The 18,287-nt window shown below is 43.2% G+C and overlaps 1 pseudogene; it reads right to left on the bottom strand.

The window, feature by feature from the left end:
* LOC119504805 overlaps nt 1–9,847 on the bottom strand; it is a 91,675-nt pseudogene extending 81,828 nt beyond the window's left edge.
* Nucleotides 9,848–18,287: the final 8,440 nt, after the last annotated feature.

Raw genomic sequence — 18,287 nt, 5'->3', positions numbered from 1 at the left:
CTTCTTTGACTCTTCCTCCTTCTTTGTGGAAGAAATAGAGATGTCCTTATATAGATAGTGGCAATGGTGGTGAATACATAAATACATGACTATACAGGGAACCATCGATTGTTTACTTAGGACAGAATGTGTGGTGTGTGAACAAAGCCATCTTAAAAAAATGGGTTGATGAAGAAAACTTGAGGGCACTATATTGAGTGAAATAAGACAGACACATAAGGACAAATATTGCAGGCTCTCACTGATATGAACTAATTATAGTATGTAAACACATAGACATGAAATATAAGTTACCAGGATATAGAAAGAGGCTAAAGAATGGGGAGCAGTTACTTACTATGAGCAGAATGTTCAACTAGGGTGAACTTAAACGTTTGGAAATGGACAGAGGTGATGGTAGCATGTTGTGAGAATAACTAACAGTGCTGAATAGTGTGTGAATGTGGTGGAAAGGGGAAGTTCAGAGTCACATATGTCACCAGAAGGAAAGTTGGAGGTTAAAAGATGGGAATGTATAAAACAGTGAATCTTGTGGTGGACAATGTCCATGATTAACTGTACAAATATTAGAAATCTCTTTCATGAACTAGAACAAATGTACGACACTATAACTAGAAGTTAATAATAGAGGGACATATAGGAAAAAATATATACCTATTACAAACTATAAACTATAGTTAGTATTTTAACGTTCTTTCATCAACAATAACAAATGTACTATACCAATACTATGAATCAATAATGGAGGGGGTTGGTTAGGGGTATGGGAGGATTTGAGTTTCCTTTTTTTTTGTCTTTATTTCTTTTCTGGAGTAATGAAAATATTCTAAAAACTGAAAAAAATTAACTGTGGTGATGGATGCACAGCTGTATGATGGTACTGTCAGCAAATGATCATACACTTTGGATCTTTGGATAATTGTATGGTATGTGAACAATCTTAATAATAAAAAAATGGGGAAGAGAAATGAAAAAAAATCAGTTGGGAATAATGGGGAGGGGAGGATGGGATGTTTTGAATGTTCCTTTTTACTTTTATTTTTATCTTTATTTTTATTTTTTGGAGTAATGAAAATGTTCAAAAAATTGATTGTGGTGATGAATGCACAACTATGTGATGGTACTGTGAACAACTGATTGTACACTTTGGATGACTGTACGGTATGTGAATATATCTCAACAAAACTGAATTTAAAAAAATAAATTGGGCATAGATGTATGTGTTTAAAAAAAACCACATATGCACACACAGAGACACACAAGACAGATTGGAGAAGATTTTATCAAACATGCTTCAGGGGGTTCTTTTTGGGCTTTGAGATTACAGACGATTTTTGTTTCTTTTTAAATTTTTCTTCATTTTTTTATAATGAGCATATATTTCTTTGAAAATCAGAAAAACACAATAAACAACAACTATGCAAGTTAGTTTGAAACAAAAGAAAGCGAAACCTTTGTAGGTGGGGTGCTTGTGATTAAGGAGTAGCCAAGTGATACCAATGAATGCCCGTTTTCTGTACGCTGGCTATGTCAAGCACCTTTCTGCATGTTTGTATGTTTGATTAAAGATATTGGCAACAACCAAGGTGATAGAATGACCAAATGCTTTGAAAAAAATTTATGGGAGGGAGTTTTTAAGAAGATATGGATAATTCCTTGTGCATATGTATTTTCATTGCATTTTAATAGTCCAAATCAAAATAGGAATTAGAAGAGAAACAAAATGAGTTGAAGGAAACTAAATTAGTCTGGACCCTAGAAATTTATATTTTTTGAAGTAGATAGTTGAAAAGCAGGTGAGGCTTGACTTTTCTGTCTGTGGCTCTATCCCTCCTCATAGTTTTCTTTCACCATCACTTTGCCATTGGAAGGGAGCTTTTGTATGCTTATCTTTTACCCTGCAGTCTTTCATAGTTTGTGTCCAATTTGGCTGTCTGGTATATAGAATTTTCCTACTTACTATCTGTTTAAAACTGAGATAAAAATATTTCTTTCCATTTACTCTAAATGTTCCATACACTCTAAAGCCTTTCTTACTATTTTCCTTCTTTACATATTTTTATCTTCCAGCTAGATGCATCTTCAGATTTTAAATAGAAATTTAAAGGACTGCATTATTCTTGAGGTGGTCTATCTTTTCCTTCTGCTTAATGTTGTTTTAATATTATATACTTTTTTCTGATTCTAAAAGTAATCTATACTGTAGAAAATATATAAAAGTATGATTAAGAAAATAAAAGTTACTCCTATTTCCACCATTAAAAAAAAAAAACTATCAGGGTCTCTGTTCTAATAAAAGCTACGTAGGCTGTATCAAACTAACCCTCTTATTTATAACAATTATAAACTCTAACCGAAAATTTTAAAACAAATGTATAATGGCACTGGAGAATAACCAAAAGCAGGCAGAAATGGGAAAGAAAATCCTAGAAAGAAGAAACGCAAACTATGTAATTCTATATTTAACCAGCTTTTCCACTAAGGACACATTCCAAAGGGGAACAGAATTTGGTCAAAAGCAGCAGTCTTACTGGGCTGAGGAGACATATTTTGGAGTTTGGAACTGCCAAAGCAGCTAGAAAACAAGGGAGGAAATCCCAGACTGGAGGGAGCTCCCCAAAATCTGCACTACACCCTTCCATCCAATCCTTGGCTGACTCCTAAGTTATGCATGTACAAGGCAACACTCCAAAGAACTCAGCAGAAAGCAGCAGTTGGATGACAACAGGAGCTGAGATGCTTCAAAGCTGCTGGGGAGAGAACATCTGGAGTGAGTTCAAGGCCAGACAAGTTAGATAAGACTTGGTAACATTTCAGCCTTTCCAGTGAAACCCCAGAAGGACCATGCCTTAGAAGGAAGAACCACATCCCAAGTCTGAGTCAATTTCAATAGATTCACTCAAACAAGGTCTTCATAGAATTAAGATGGTCCACCAGTAATTTAACTGACTCTCAGATTAAAACTGAACACTCTTTAAAGGAAAATAATATAATACAGAGTCTCTACAATATATCTTCTGCAATTTATAAGACAAAATTTTAAATTACTAGACATTTTTTTTTTTTTTTTTTTTTTGGTTTTTTGCAATTTTATTGACATATATTCACATAACATACGGTCCTCCAAAATATACAATCAGTTGTTCACAATATCTTCATATAGTTGTGCATTCATCACCACAATCAATATTTGAATATTTTCATTACCCCAACAGTAAAATAAATATTAAAATAAAAAGAACATCCAAAACATCCCATTCCCCTCCTCCACCCATTTTATTTTAATTTTTATTGTAGTTTTATTGAGATATACTCACACACCCTACAGTCATCCACAGTGTACAATTATTCATAGCAGCATCATAGAGCTGTGCATTCAGCACCAGAATCAATTCAAGAAACCATTGCTCAGAACAAGATCCTGAAGATGCTTCCCTACATTTTCTTAGAGGAGTTTTACACCCTTGGTTCTTTTTTTTTTTTTTTTTTTTTTTTTTTTTTTTTTTAATCATCATTTTATTGAGATATATTCACACACCACGCAGTCATACAAAACAAATTGTACCCTCGATTGTTTACAGTACCACCACATAGCTGTACATTCGTCACCTAAATCAATCCCTGACACCTTCATTAGCACACACACAAAAATAACAAGAATAATAACCAGAGTGAAAAAGAGCAATTGAAGCAAAAAAGAACACTGGGTACCTTTGTCTGTTTGTTTCCTTCCCCTACTTTTCTACACATCCATCCATAAACTAGACAAAGTGGTGTTTGGTCCTTATGGCTTTCCCAATCCCATTGTCACCCCTCATAAGCTACATTTTTATACAACTACTAGACATTTTTAAAAGCAGAAAATGTTATCCATAATAAGGGAATAATGAATCAACAGAAGGAGATTCCCAGATGACTCAGATGTTGTAATTAGACAGGAATTTTAAAACAGCTAGTATTAATATGTTAAAGAATTTACAAGAAAAGTTGGACAGAATGTTGATCAGTTGGAGAATCTCAATATAGAAAGGTAAACTCTAAAAACAAACCATATGAAAATTCTAGAATTGAAAAATAAAATATCTGAAATTAAAAATTCACTTCATGGACTAAACAGCAGATGACACAACAGAAGAAAAGTAAGTTAATGCAAAGACATGTCATTACCAAACTTGAAGTACAAGAAAAAAAAATCAATGAAAATAAAAACAGCAAGGATGTGGAGAAATTAGAACCCTCATGCCTTACTGGTAGAAATGCAAAATGGTGCCCCCACTATGGAAAACAGTTTGGTGGTTCCTCAGAAATTTAAACATAGAATTGACCAGATGACCCAGCAATTCCACTGTAAGGTATATGTGCTGGTTTGGATGTATTATGTCCCCCAAAATACCATTATCTTTGATGCAGTCTTGTGTGGGCGGGAAAGGTATTGGTGTTGATTGGGTTGGAGACTTTTGATTGGATGTTTCCGTGGAGATGTGATCACTCAACTGTGGGTAAGATCTTTCACTGGATAATTTCCATAGAGGTGTGGCCCCACACATTCAGCATGGGCCTTGATTACTGGAGCACTATATAAACTCAGACAGAAGGAGTGAGCTTGCTACAGCCAGGAGGGACACTGTGAAGAATGTACAGGAGCTGAGAGTGGAGCTGCAGCTTACAGAGACATTTTGGAGACAGCCTTTGAAGCAGACTTTTGCTCCGGAGAAGTTAAGAGAGGACAAACGCCCCAAGAGTAACTAAGAGTGGCATTTTGGAGAGAAGCTGAAGCCTTGAGAGGAACGTCCTGGGAGAAAGCCATTTTGAAACCAGACCTCTGGAGCAGATGCCAGCCACACGCCTTCCCAGCTAACAAAGGTTTTCTGGACGCCATTGGCCATCCTCCAGTGAAGGTACCCGATTGTTGATGCATTACCTTGGACACTTTATGGCCTTGAGACTGTAACTGTGTAACCAAATAAACCCCTTTTATAAAAGCCAATTCATTTCTGGTGTTTTGCATCTCGGCAGCATTAGCAAACGGGAACAGTATATACCCCAAAGAACTGACAGCAGTACTCAAACAAATACCTGTACACCAATGTTCATCACAGCATTATTCACTATAGCCAAAAGGTGAAAACAACCCATGTATCCACTGACAGATGAACAAATAAAATGTAGTATATACACACAATGGAATAATTCAGCTGTATAAAGGAATGAAGTTTTGAGGCATGCTACAACGTGGAAGAATTTTGAAAACACTACACTGTGAAAAAAGAAAAAAAAAAAAAGCCAGGCACAAAATAACAAACATTGTGTGATTTCAACTGTATGAAACATCTAGAATAAGCAAGTAGATTAGAGGTTACCAGGGGCTGGAGGAAGGGAAATGAAGAGTTACTGCTTAATGAGTACAGAATTTCTGTTTTGGATGATGAAAATGTTTTGGTAATAGATGGTATTGATGGTAAGACAACATTATGAATGTGATTAATGCCATTGAATTGTACACTTAAAATGGTTAAAATGGGAAATTTTATATTATATTATATATATATATATATATATATATATATATATATATATATATATTTCTAAAAGAGCCTCCATTATCTGTGGGATGATATCAAATAAATGAACATGTGTATAGTTGGAGTACCAGATTGAGAGGAGAGGAAAGGTACAGAAGAAATATGCAGAGATGATAAATGAAAAATTTCCAAAATTGATGAAAGGCATCAAACCACAGACCCAATAGCCACAGTGAACACAAACCAGGATAAATACAGACTACAGAAAGGCACATCATAGTCCAAACTTATGACCAAAAATAAAAAAATTTTTAAAACAGCCAGAGAGAAAACACTCAATACATTTATATTTAAGTGAACAACAATAAAAATGGTATCTGACTTCTAATCAGAAACAGTGGAAGACTGCAGACAGTGCAATAATGTTTTAAAAGTGCAGAAAGAAAAACAAATCTGTCATGCTAGACTTCTATATACAGGAAAATATTTTTTAAAAATCAAGGTGAAATAAATATATTGTCAGACAAGTAAAAGCTAATAAAATTGTTGCTGAGAGAATTTGCTACCAGTAGACTCATGCTACAAGAAATACCAAAAAAATTATTCATGCTAAACGGAATTGATCCCAGATAGAAACCCAAATCTACAAAAAGGACTTAAGAAGGGATGGTAAATGTGTGGGTAAATATATAATATTTTTATTAATTTACTTTAAAATTTTGTGTTATAAAGCAAAAACAAAAATGCACTGTGGCATTTAACATATGTAGAGGTAAAAGATAGGAAAAATAGCAAAAATACTGGAATAGAGTAAATGAAATTATTCTGTTTTAAGGTTATTACATTGGGCCTGAAGTGGTATAATAATTTAAGATGGACTGTTCTAAATTTAGGAAGCATATTCAATCCCTAAAATTATCTCTTAAAACTTAAATCAAACAGGTATAGAAGTAATCAACAGAAGAGATAAAATTAAATACTAAAATTACTCATTAATCCAAAAAAGGGCTACAAAGGAATCAAGAACACAAACAAAGATAAAACAAATAGCAAGAAGTAGACTTAAACCCAACAAGATCAATAAAGATAATGAATATAGACTGAACACCCCAATTAAAAGGAAGGTATTGTAAAGCTGAATTTAAACAAAAATAACAAGATCCAACTATATGCTGCTTAAAAGAAACACATTTTAAAATCACAGACAGATTGAAAAAAAAAAAACAAAAACCAATGGGACAAGATATACTATGCAAGCTGGTGTGGCTATGTTAGTATCAGACAAAGTCAACTTCAAGGCAAGAAGTATCACCAGACCTAATAACCTGGCATTTCATAAATGATAAAAAGGTTATTTCTTCAGGAAGGCATAACAATCCTAAATGTGTATGTGCCCTGCAACAGAGTTCCAAAATACATGAAGCAAAAATTGACCAAACTAAAAGGAGAGATAGATAAATCCAAAATCATAGTTGGAGATTTTAACATTTTCTTCTCAGCAATTGATAAAAGAAGTTAAAAAAAAAAGCCATTAAGGATATAGAAGAACTGAAAAACATTAACCAATTACACCTAAATGAAATGTATGTAACACTACATGCAACAACTATGTAATAACCAAATATTTTCAATTGCAATGAAGCATTAAGATAGACCATACTGTGGGCTATACAACAAACAAGAATCAATAAACTTAAAAGGATTGAAATCACACAGAATGTGTTCTCAGACCACAGTGGAATTATATTAGAAATCAATAACAAAACGCTAAAACCAAGAGACCCATCAACTTGCAGGAGGCAGTCCTAAGCCTCGACTGCCTGCCCACCCACCCCCAGGCGCCCCAGGTGATGAGTTCCCTGGGCACGGAGACAATCAAGAAAAACCAGCTGGCTGCCAGACAACCACCCTGGGCGGCTGCTGTGGTCAGCCCCATCTTCCCAGTGAGGAAGCTGAGGCTCGGGAACATGGTGGGACTTGCTAATAGGTCACGGCAAGAAAGCAGCAGGGAAGGGTCTGAAGTTGCCTCTCCCCATTTCACACGGCGGGTGGGGGGTGGGGGGTGGGGGGTGGTGCTGAGGCCAGGAGGGGACTCAGGGGCTCCCACCCCTTTGCAGCTTCTGGCCCACATATCTCCAGGGTTAAGATGGCGTGGAAGTTCCAGGGGCCTCGGGACACCAGGCAGACTAGAGGGGCCAGGGCAGGGAGAGACGGACAGAAAACCCTGGACGCGAGTCCCCACCTGACCCTGCTGGGGAAGGGGGTCGCTGGGCCCGAGCGTGGGGATGTCTGCAGGACAGCGAGCCCCTCAGCCAGGCGGCCCCTCGGCCCACCGGCGTGCTCCAGCTGCACGTGCCCTGGGCGGGGAGAGGGGCTCGCAGCGGCGCCCTATCTGGCAGGCCGCGTCAGGGTCCCCGCGGTGGGCCATTGGGTCATTTTGCTCTCGGAAGTCACAGGTTGCCCCTTTCCCATTTGAGGGTCCCAGTATAAGTTTTCCTCTTAAATGTGCTTTATGAATACCAGAGGGAATCCATTGCAAGGGAAACTCTGAACAGTGACGGACACTGGAGAGAGTCACACTGGAATGGCGCAGGGGTGTTGGCTCTGGGGGCCCGGCGGGGGTGCTCACCACCATGCGGTTGATGGAGACCCAGCAGACGCGCGGGAAGTCCTGCAGTACGGGCAACAGGAACTGCAGGCAGCCGCCCCAATGGCGCGGCAAGAAAATCAAGCAGGTGAGGGCGCCAGGTCGTAGGTCAGGTGAAAGATCTGTGGGCGCAGGCGTAAGGATCCTGCAGACCCCCGACTGCTCCTCTGCACCCTCGGGAGCTCCCGTGGGCGGCCCGAAGCCCCGGAACCCCAGGCCGCTCCGCTCCTCTCCTGGAAGGCGCCTACGGGATGCCCGAGACCCTGCCCCCGACCAGCCCCCAGCCCAGCCCCTGCTCGCCTCGCCCCACCCCGGCAAGCACGAGGCCCCGGGCCCTTCTCCGCCACCCCGCGGCCCAAGTCTGTCCTAAGGAACAGGAGCCCACTTCCTGCCCTTCCCAGGACCATTCCTTCCCCGGACCCCCTCACTTCTTCCCTGGAGCCCGTGGGGTCTTACGTGGCCCATGTGGCCCCAGCTCTTAGGGGGCGCCGCTGTCTTTCCTCTTATTGAAATGCCCGCAACGCCCTCCCTTCCCCTGCCAGATTGTGCCCCTGCCCCCCTGCCCCCAAGCCCGTCCCACGAGGCAGGCCTCCCACTCCCTGCCCCAGAACCTCCTCAGCTCCCGGTATGGCCCCGTCCCCAGTCCTACCCTCCACCCGCTCCCCACCACTGTCCACTGTGAACCCTGGTGCGGGGCACGAGTCCAGTCGGACTCAGGCGAGAGGTAAGACCTGGATCGGTGTGGAGACGTGGGTGTGTCCACATCTGCCCTACGCGACCCCGCCCCTCACCCGCAGCCAGTGCACCCGCAGCCGCGCTTCTCGACCGCAGCCCTGCGCGGAGCCGCCCACCTCCTTTCGCAAGTGGATGTGGCGGATGAGCCGCGATAGGCGCAGCAGCCGCGCGAGGCTGAGGATCCTGAGGAAGCGCACTAGGCACAGAGCACGAACCAGTCTTGTAGACTTCAGAGTCGATGCCCTTCCCCACAATGAAGATGCAGTCCACCATGAACCAGGAGCACAGGTACTCCTCGTAATCTTCTCAGGATACAGCATGCTCTCCGTGTTGTCCTTGATGACAATGCCGATGTGGAAATTGAGCACCAGGTCCAGAAGGAAAAAGGTGTGGGAAACCATGTAGAACACGATCCAGGGTGTTGTGGTCTGGTCCTTGAAGAAGGTGATGCCCACGGGGATTGATGAGGTTTCCCACTTTGAACAGGAGCATCGTGAAGTCCCAGTAGAACCTGGATGGCCAGGGCCAGCACCCAGACCCAGCACTTGCACCCAGACCTGCCTTGGTGCCAGCCTGGCCAGCACCCGCTGCCAGGAGGCCTCTGAATCCCATGGCAGAGCCCCGCTGCCCACTGGGCCTCACCCCCAGCCCGGACCCTCCCCCAAGCCCAGCTTGGAACTTCCCTCCTTGAAGAAACAGGAGACCTGACACGAGGTTGGCATTGAAAAAAATAGAGACAAGAAAGGAGAAGTGGTGAGCAGAACAGAGCTGAGGTGGTGGGGAGGCGAGGGCTGGATGCAAATAATTAAAATCAGAATGAAAGAGAGGTTACTACCAACCCCATGGAAATAAGGAGGACTCTATGAACAACTGTACCCAACAAATTGGATAACCTAGATGAAGTGGACAAATTCCTAGAAACACACAAACTACATACATTGACTCAAGAAGAAATAGAAGATCTCAACAGACCAAAAACAAGTGATTGAATCAGTAATCAAAAACCTTCCAACAAAGAAAAGTTCAGCACCAGATGGCTTTATTGGTGAATTTTACCAAGCATTCCAAGAATTAACACCAAACTGCTCAAACTCTTCCAAAAAAATTGAAGAGAATGGAACAATAACTAATTCTATGAGGCCTTATATGAAAGCTGGATAAAGATAACACAAGAAAAGAAAACTGCAGACTAATATCCCTTTTAAATATGGATGCAAAAATCTTCAACGAAATACTAGCAAATGAATCCAATAGCATATTAAAAGAATTATACACCATGATCAAGTGGGACTTATCCCAGGTATGCAAGGGTGGTTCAACATAAGAAAATCAATTAACATAATGTGTCACATTAATAAAAAGAAGAAAAACCACATGGTCATCTTGATTCATGCAGAAAAGGCATTTGACAAAATCCAGCTCCCCTTCCTGATGAAAATATTCAGAAAACTTAGAAGGAAACTTCCTCTATACAATAAAGGGCATATATGAAAACCCACAGCTAATATGGGAAACTGAGTCTTCCATGCTGCCTGAGGCATATCTAGGGTGGTGGCTGAGAATGCTGAGCCGCAGGCCTGCATAGAATGCCATGCAGGCCCGCCCTGTAAAGATGTGTGTCTTGTGACTACCATTGTCTTAAATCTAGATTGTATTCACCTGATGTAAACCTAGATTGGATACACCTGATGTAAATATAGGTATCTGGTGGGCTCTCCCCCACCTGAGCACTTTTAGCATATACACCTGATCTTCTGAAATAAATAGCTGGAGCAAGGCTGCATTGTCGTCCACTTAGCACGCGATGCAAGTGGGCCCCCTGCTCCCTTAATTCTTAGCTTTGTGTCCGTGTCTCATTCCTGCGTCGCCCTGTCAGCAATAAGCTAACATTATAATCAATGATGAAAAACTGAAAGCTTTTCCTCTAAGATCAGGAACAAGACAAGAATGTCCCCAGTCACCACTGTTACTCAACATTGTACTGGAAGTTCTTGCCAAAGCAATTAGGCAAGTAAAAGAAATAAAAGGCATCCAAATTGGAAAGGAAGAAGCAAAAATTTCCCTATTTGCAGATGACATGATTCTGTAATATAGAAAATGCTGAACAATCCCCAATAAGCTACTAGAGGTAATAAACAAATTCAGCAAAATGGCAGGGTACACAATTAACATGCAAAAATCAGGGATGTTCTATATACTAGCAATGAATTCAAAAAGGAAATCAGGAAAAATTCCATTTACAAAATCAACTAAAGTAATCAAATATCCAGGAATGAATTTAACTAAGGATGTAAAGGACTTGTACACAGAAAACTACAAAACATTGCTGAAAGAAATCAAAGATTTAAATAAATGGAAGGACATTCCATGTTCATGGGTTGGAATTCTACCCAAAGTAATTTACAGATTCAGCATGATCCCAGTCAAAATTTCAACAGCCTTATTTGCAGGAATGAAAAAGCCAATCATCAAATTTATATGGAAGAATAGGGGTCCCCAAATAGCCAAAACCATCTTGAAAAAGAAGAACAAAGTGGAAGAATCACACGTCCCAATTTTAAAACTGGTTACAAAGCTACTGTAATCAAAACAGCATGGTACTGACTCAAGGACAGACATATAGACCAACGGTATCACATCTATGGACAATTGACTTTGAAAAGGGTGCCAAGTCCATTCAGTGGGGAAAGAACAGTCTCTTCAACAAATGGTGCTGGGACAACTGGATGTCCACATGCAAATGACAAATGAATGAAGGTAGACTCCTACTTCACTGTTGCCCAGGGCAACAACAGCTTCTAGCCTCACACCAGTAACTACCAAGGATGCAAAAAACCAATGCACCTTTTTCAGGTTGGTTTTCCTGTGTTTTTTTGCCTGTCAGATGTTTGAGGGACCAGCATAGATGCTAAGCTTGGTTTGGGCCCTCTCAGCAGCAAGTTTTCAGGACTTCCACCAGCAACTACCAGGATATTTTGGTTGGCTCCCCTCCCCACCTCCCCGACCCTTGCTCTCACTCTCTCTGTGTATGTGTTTCTTGGTCTGGCAGATACCTGAGGGACTAGCAGAGCCCTCTTGGCAGTAGCAACTTCTGGCCTCACACTAGGACCTACCAGGATGCAGAAAGCCAGTGCACCTTTCTTTGGTTGTTTTTCTCTCTCTTCCTTGTGTTTGCGGTCTGGCAGATCCCTGAAGGACCAGTGTGGATTCTGGCCTCAGTTTCATTCTCAACAGCAGCAGCTTCTGGCTTCCTGCCAGCATCTAAGGGAGATATGGAGAGGGGGTGCAGTTTTTTTGTGTGTTTTGTTTGTTAGTATTTCTTTTTTTTTTCTATCTATCTCTTTCTTTCCTTTCTTTTCTATTTCTTTTTCTTTATCTCGTGGACTGTGGGATGGGAGAACTAGTGACTCAGAACATTCAGTTCTCAACAAAAAATTATAAAACATACAAGGAGACAGGACTGTATGGCCCAGTCACAGGGAAAAGGGAACTTGAAGAAGCTATCCTAGAGGAAGCCCAGCTGCCGGCATTACTAATCAAAGACTTTATATCAACTCTCTTACATAGGATCAATGAACTAAAGGGAACAAGGACAAAGAACTAAATGAAATTAGGAAAACAGTATATGAACAAAAAGAGAATTTCAATAACAAGACAGAAATTACAAAAAGGAATGAAACAGAGCTGAAGAACACCATAATAGAAATTTAAAATTCCCTAGAGGGGTTCAACAGCAGATTGGAGCAGGTGGAATAAAGGATCAGTGAACTTGAAGATAAGACCATTGAAATCATCCAGTTTGAGGAGTAGAAGGAAGAAAGAATGAAGGAAAGCAAACAGAATCCTGAGGAACCTGTGGGACACCAACAAGCCTACCAATATATGCAGGGTAGGAGTCCAAGAAGGGAAAGAAAGAGAGAAAGAGGCATAGAGAATATTCAAAGAAATAATGGCTGTAAACATCCCAAATTTAATGAAAAATACATATTCACTTGTAAGATGCGCAATGAACTCACAAACTGTGCTGTTATAATCAAATTGTTGAATACTAAAAATAAAGAGAGAATTCTGAAAGCCACAAGAGAGAAGCACCATGTCACACACAAGGGAGCCTCAGTAAGCTGTGCTGATTTCTCACTGGAAACCACAAGGACACGAAGGCAGTAGGAAGACGTATTTAAAGTGCAGAAAGCAAAGTTGCCCACAAAGAATTCTGTGTCCAGCAAAACTGCTGTTCAAAAATGCAGGAGGAATTAAGACATTCCCAGATAAACAAAATCTGAGGGGTATAGTCACCACTAGACTGACTGGTCCTACAAGAAATGCTAAAGGGAGTTCTGCATTTTGAAAGAATGGACACTAGATAATTAACAGAAGCCACATGAGGAAACAAAGATCTCTGGTAAAGATAATGACATGGATAAATATAAACACCAGTACCATTGCAGGCTTGATTTGTAACTCCACTTTTTTCCTTCCTACAGGATCTAAAGGGCAAACACATAAAATGTAATGATAAATCAATGGTTTTGGACTCATAACACATAAATATGGAATTTGAGATAAGAACTAAATAAAAGGTGAGGGGACTGAGGGGAATAGGAGGATAGTTTATGTATGCTGTTAAAATTAAGTTGGTATCAAACCAAATGAGATTGTTATAGATTTAGGATGTTAAATTTAAGCCCCATGGTAACCACAAAAGAAAATGTTAGAGAAAATACAAACTCATATAGACAGAAAGTAGAATACAGGTTACCGGGGGTGAGGTGTAGGGGTAATGGGGTAGTTAATGCAAAATGAGTATAGGGTTTTTGTTTGGGGTGAAGGGAAAGTTCTAGTAATGGATGGTGGTGAGGGCACTGCAACACTGTGAATGTGATTAATCCCACTGAAAGATATGCTTGGGAGGGGTTGGGATGGGAAGATTTATGTTGTGTATATGTTTCTACAAATAAAAAAATAAAGAGAAACTAAAGAGAGGACAATTAAACACAATACATGATACTGGATCGGATCTAAAAATGGAGGAGAAAAGGCTCAAAAGGACACTATTGAGACAGCTTGTACTTATTCTTCCCTGCTCTGTATCTTCTTGCTGACCAGCAGTGACCTCAGGCCCTCCACCAGATGCTTTGCTATAAATTCGCAAGGCGGAAGTCATGAAATAGCCAACCACCTTCTGGAGACTTCTATATCAGCCCCCACCCCCGCCCCACCAGGCCCCATCCAGCTGGACCAAGCCTAGTTCCTCGATTTCCCTGCCAGCTCTTACCCACTCACCCTCTCCAGGACTGCCGGTGACTTTTCTCTGATCGTCAACTTGCTTTTTTAGAGCTATACTTCTTCATCTCCTCCCATAATTGTGTAGTCTAACTCCTGTAGTATATTAAAAAATTAATAGACTTTTAGAAAAGTTTTAGGTTTACAGAAAATTGAGAAGATAGTACAAACAGTTCCCATATACCCCCTTCTCTGCCTGCTCACAGTTCCTCTATTAAGTAAATTGCTGTTACAAAACAGAATTTAAATGTGACAAAACTTGATGGTGTAAAACTAATAACTAATGCTAATATCCTCAATCTCTTATCAAGGAATCCATCAGTATTGTCTAAAATGAATTTAAAAAGGAAAGCATAACGATGCTGAAAGACCACCAGTGCTGGTCTCGGATTTGGATTGTTAATCAAACACACAAGACACAACAAACAGACTGACCCAGCACCGAGTTGCTTAGCTTGAGCAAGGATACAGCGCAGGGAGCAGCAACCCAAGGGCCCCAGAGACGTCAGCTCAGCTTCTCACGTCACGATCCCTGGGAGATGAGAACCGACACGGTAGGGACCACATCTTCACAGAGAAGCTGCAGGATCTGGGGTCCCTCGGCTTAAACACCTTGCTGGCCCCCTGGCACCTTGCTCTTGCTGCTGAGTACAGCTGCAGGGCGTAAGGGACAGGTCCCAAGGACCGGGTGCAGTGTGCGGAGGGACGGGCTTGGATCAGCAGATGCGCTGCCTGCCTCCGTTGGATGCATCTCTTCTGCTCCTGCTGCAAGAAGGTTGGCAAAGGGTCACACCTTCTCCTCAGGTTCCCTGTGACTGGAGGAATGTTTACCTCTAAATATCACTCGGTCTCTTTCCTTAGGGGGATTTTGCAGGGGGAAAAATGTCAACTGTGGTAAAGAAATGCATTTGAAGTTCAAGAATTTCTTTGGTTTCATTTCGGGTTCATTTTCTTCAATTAGATGCGAATAAAATTAAATCTTTTTCACTGAAAAAAAAAGACATATGGCATGATCCCATTTTTATGAAAGTATTTCTATCTCCCCTTCTCTCTGTAAAAATGCATAGAAACATATCTAGGATGCTGTACCAGAAATGTTAATGATGGCTAAATTTGAATGAAGGAGTTTGAGGTAATACTTTTTTCTTTTTATACTTTTCTTCAGTGCTTACACTGCTTATAGGAAGCTTATACACAGAAAGAATAAAGTGATTTTTCTTTTTTTAAAAAAACTGACATTTTGGCAAGGGCCCAAAGGGTTTAAAACTTCCATATTTTATTTCCGTTCTCCCGCTCCTCGTCCCTGATCCCATGTCTCCCTCCCAGGCTCCCCATCTCCTCCATTTCCCTCTCCCCTCCTTTTCCACTCTCCCAGCTTTCCCCTTCCCTCTCACCCCCATCATTCCCTTCCTCTACTTTCCCCAGATCCAGCCCCTTTCTCCCAGGCCGAGGACGCCCCATCTTGCTGCCAAATGTCCCCTTAGCCCATGAGGGTGAAGCTGGGGGCCTCCTTTTCTTCTGCAGGAGGTCAGGGTGGGGGCATTTTCAGAGGGTTTAGACCCTCACTGCCCCCTTCTTTCCCCTCTCCCTCCCAAGTCCTCCCACACCAGGAGAGGAGGCAAGAGCAGCGAAGGTGGGGTTGGGGGAGTCAGGAGAGCCCCAACACAGCTCTGGGGCAAGGCTCACCCACAGGATTCTGGGGTGGGGCTGTGGAGGAGCTTGCATCTTACTCCCTGCTCCATGCAATCCCCCCAGCTCTTCAGGCCCCCTTACCTTTTGCCTTCAATGTCTTTGCCCAATACATCAGCTTCCTCTTAGGTTGTCACATTCCCTCTCAAAGGTCTGCCCTTGGGGAGAGCTCGAATGTGGGAAGGTGTCCCTTGTCAGAGCTGCCCTGTGACATGGCAGCTCTCCCTCCGCAACCTGTCTCTCCACACCTCCCCTGGGTCAGGACGGGGGGGAGCTGTGAGCATAATGGCCCCAGCCATCCTCACCCAAGCCAAAGAGACTTGAGTAAGGGAGGGCCAGATCCTCAGGGCTACATGCAGTTTTCAAGGGACTAATGTGAGGCAGAGGTGAAGGATGGCAGGGAGCTGGGAGGGCCTTTGAACAAAGCCATAAGGAAAACATCCATGCCCCAGTGTAGACTGGCTACCGAAGTGAAGCGAAGCAAACTGGTGATTAGTCACAGACAGTCAATTCACAGTGATGGGTGGCTCCCTGGGGTGGGAGAGAAACCCAAATTCCTGGCATCTCTGGTCCTTGGTCCCCTGCAGAAGCAAGGATCTCTCTTTGAATACTCCAGGTCTAACATAAACAGGGTTGGCCCAGTAAGGGACCCTGTGCCCCCATCCCCTTCCCAGGGGCTTCGTGGATGTGGATCATGGTGCTGGAGAGGAGATCCGGAGACATGAACCCAGGCCATTCAGGACAGGGAGAGGACTGGGGGGCAGGGGTCTGGCCTTAGGATGTGTGGGATTAGGATCAAGAGTTGAAGGGTGAAGGTCAAGACATGCATGGGCAGGAAGAGTGAAGGAAGCCAGAGTGCCTGCCTCACTGGGGAGTGGGGATTGTGGGGAGTCATGTGATGCAGTCAGCCGAGGTTGACAAGACAAAAAATAAGGAGGCTGCCCCCATTGTGGGGATGGGGCTGGAAGGAAAGGGGTGGGGCTGGTAGATGCAAAGACAGGCCTCCTTCCCACACCACCATCCTTCCCCCCCACCCCAGATCAGTGGCAGAGATGGAGGGAAATTCTTCACTGAATACCCTTTGTACCCTTTTAGCTGTGAACCGTGTTAATTATTAACTTTTTAAAAAATTACATTTTAAGGCAAATACCCTGAACCACACAAAGAAGGGAATCAGAGGCCCCTCTTGACCTGTCCAGGGGCTGGGGAGGGTGGGAAACGTCCTATGGGTCCATTTTGGCAGGAGGACCAAAACAGCCCCCCTAGAAGCCAGGGCTGGCACTGCAGTTCCCACAGAACACATCCAGACCTGGGTCGTTCAGGGTCAGAGAGCTGGGACAGAGACCACCCCAATAGGGTTGCCAAAATGAAAATACAAGAGGCCCAAACAACATTGGGGACATACTTACACTAAAAAAAATATTTATTGTTTATCTGAAATTCAAATTTAAATGTGTAGTTTCTCTGGCAACCCTACACCCACCCCAGTATTGGCTGGGGAACAGAACCCATTTATGCTATTTTTTTTTCATTTTTTTGGTTTCCATTTATTTAATTTTTAACCCAGTTTCCACGACCTTGCCAGCCCGTGAATGCAGATGAATTAACTTACACATTACAAACGTCCTGGCTGTCCATCTCCAACGCAGGCCCCCAACCGTCTGTGATTCCCTGCTCTGGGGGCTCCCAAAAAGGGGACTTGCTCCAGCTTGGGCGCCGTGTCCACTGCCCTCTAGGCCACAGGAGCGCAGCGTCGCCCGGCTGGAGCCCTGTGGCCGCGACCCTGTCTCGACGCCCTCTGCTGGTGAGCTCCCGACAGCACACGCGGACATGCCCGACGGCCCGCCCACGCTGCTCGGGGGACGGCAGAGAGGCCCCTCCCCGATTTCTCACCTGAAAGCAGATGGCCTCTCCAACTGCCCAGCTTCTGCCCTCCCTGCTTCACCCACCTCCCTCCTCACAAGCTTTTTCTGGCTTTGTCCATTTCACGTGATCTGGCGACTTACAGCTGGGAACCTCCTCTCCTCTCCCTCCACACTCAACGCAGCCTGGCTTGGCGCTGACTGCTCCTCCAAGAGCCTGCAGGCCAGCCATGGAGCAGCCCACAGTCCCCAGAGCCTGGCCAGGACGACCACCTTGAGTTGCCCTCCTGCTCTGTCCCCCACACCACCCTGGAGGCCGGGTCCCCAGGGAAACCCCTCCCCTGCACTGACAGATGAGCCAGCGTGCATTTAAATTCCTGCCTCTCCTTGCCTCCCACCCCTAGCAGCGCCTTGGCTGGTGTGTTGGCTAGTCTTTTTCTGTCTCCCCTGGAGGCAGGGGTGGGTCCAACTTGGTGACCACCAGGCACAGAGCAGAGCCAATGAACACTGGCTGAGTAAAGGTTGGGAGGCTGTGGAGGGTGTGAGGGC

This window comes from Choloepus didactylus, chromosome 1 (genome assembly GCF_015220235.1).
Source record: "Choloepus didactylus isolate mChoDid1 chromosome 1, mChoDid1.pri, whole genome shotgun sequence".
Lineage (NCBI taxonomy): Eukaryota > Metazoa > Chordata > Mammalia > Pilosa > Megalonychidae > Choloepus > Choloepus didactylus.
This window is presented reverse-complemented; position numbering and strand designations above follow the sequence as displayed.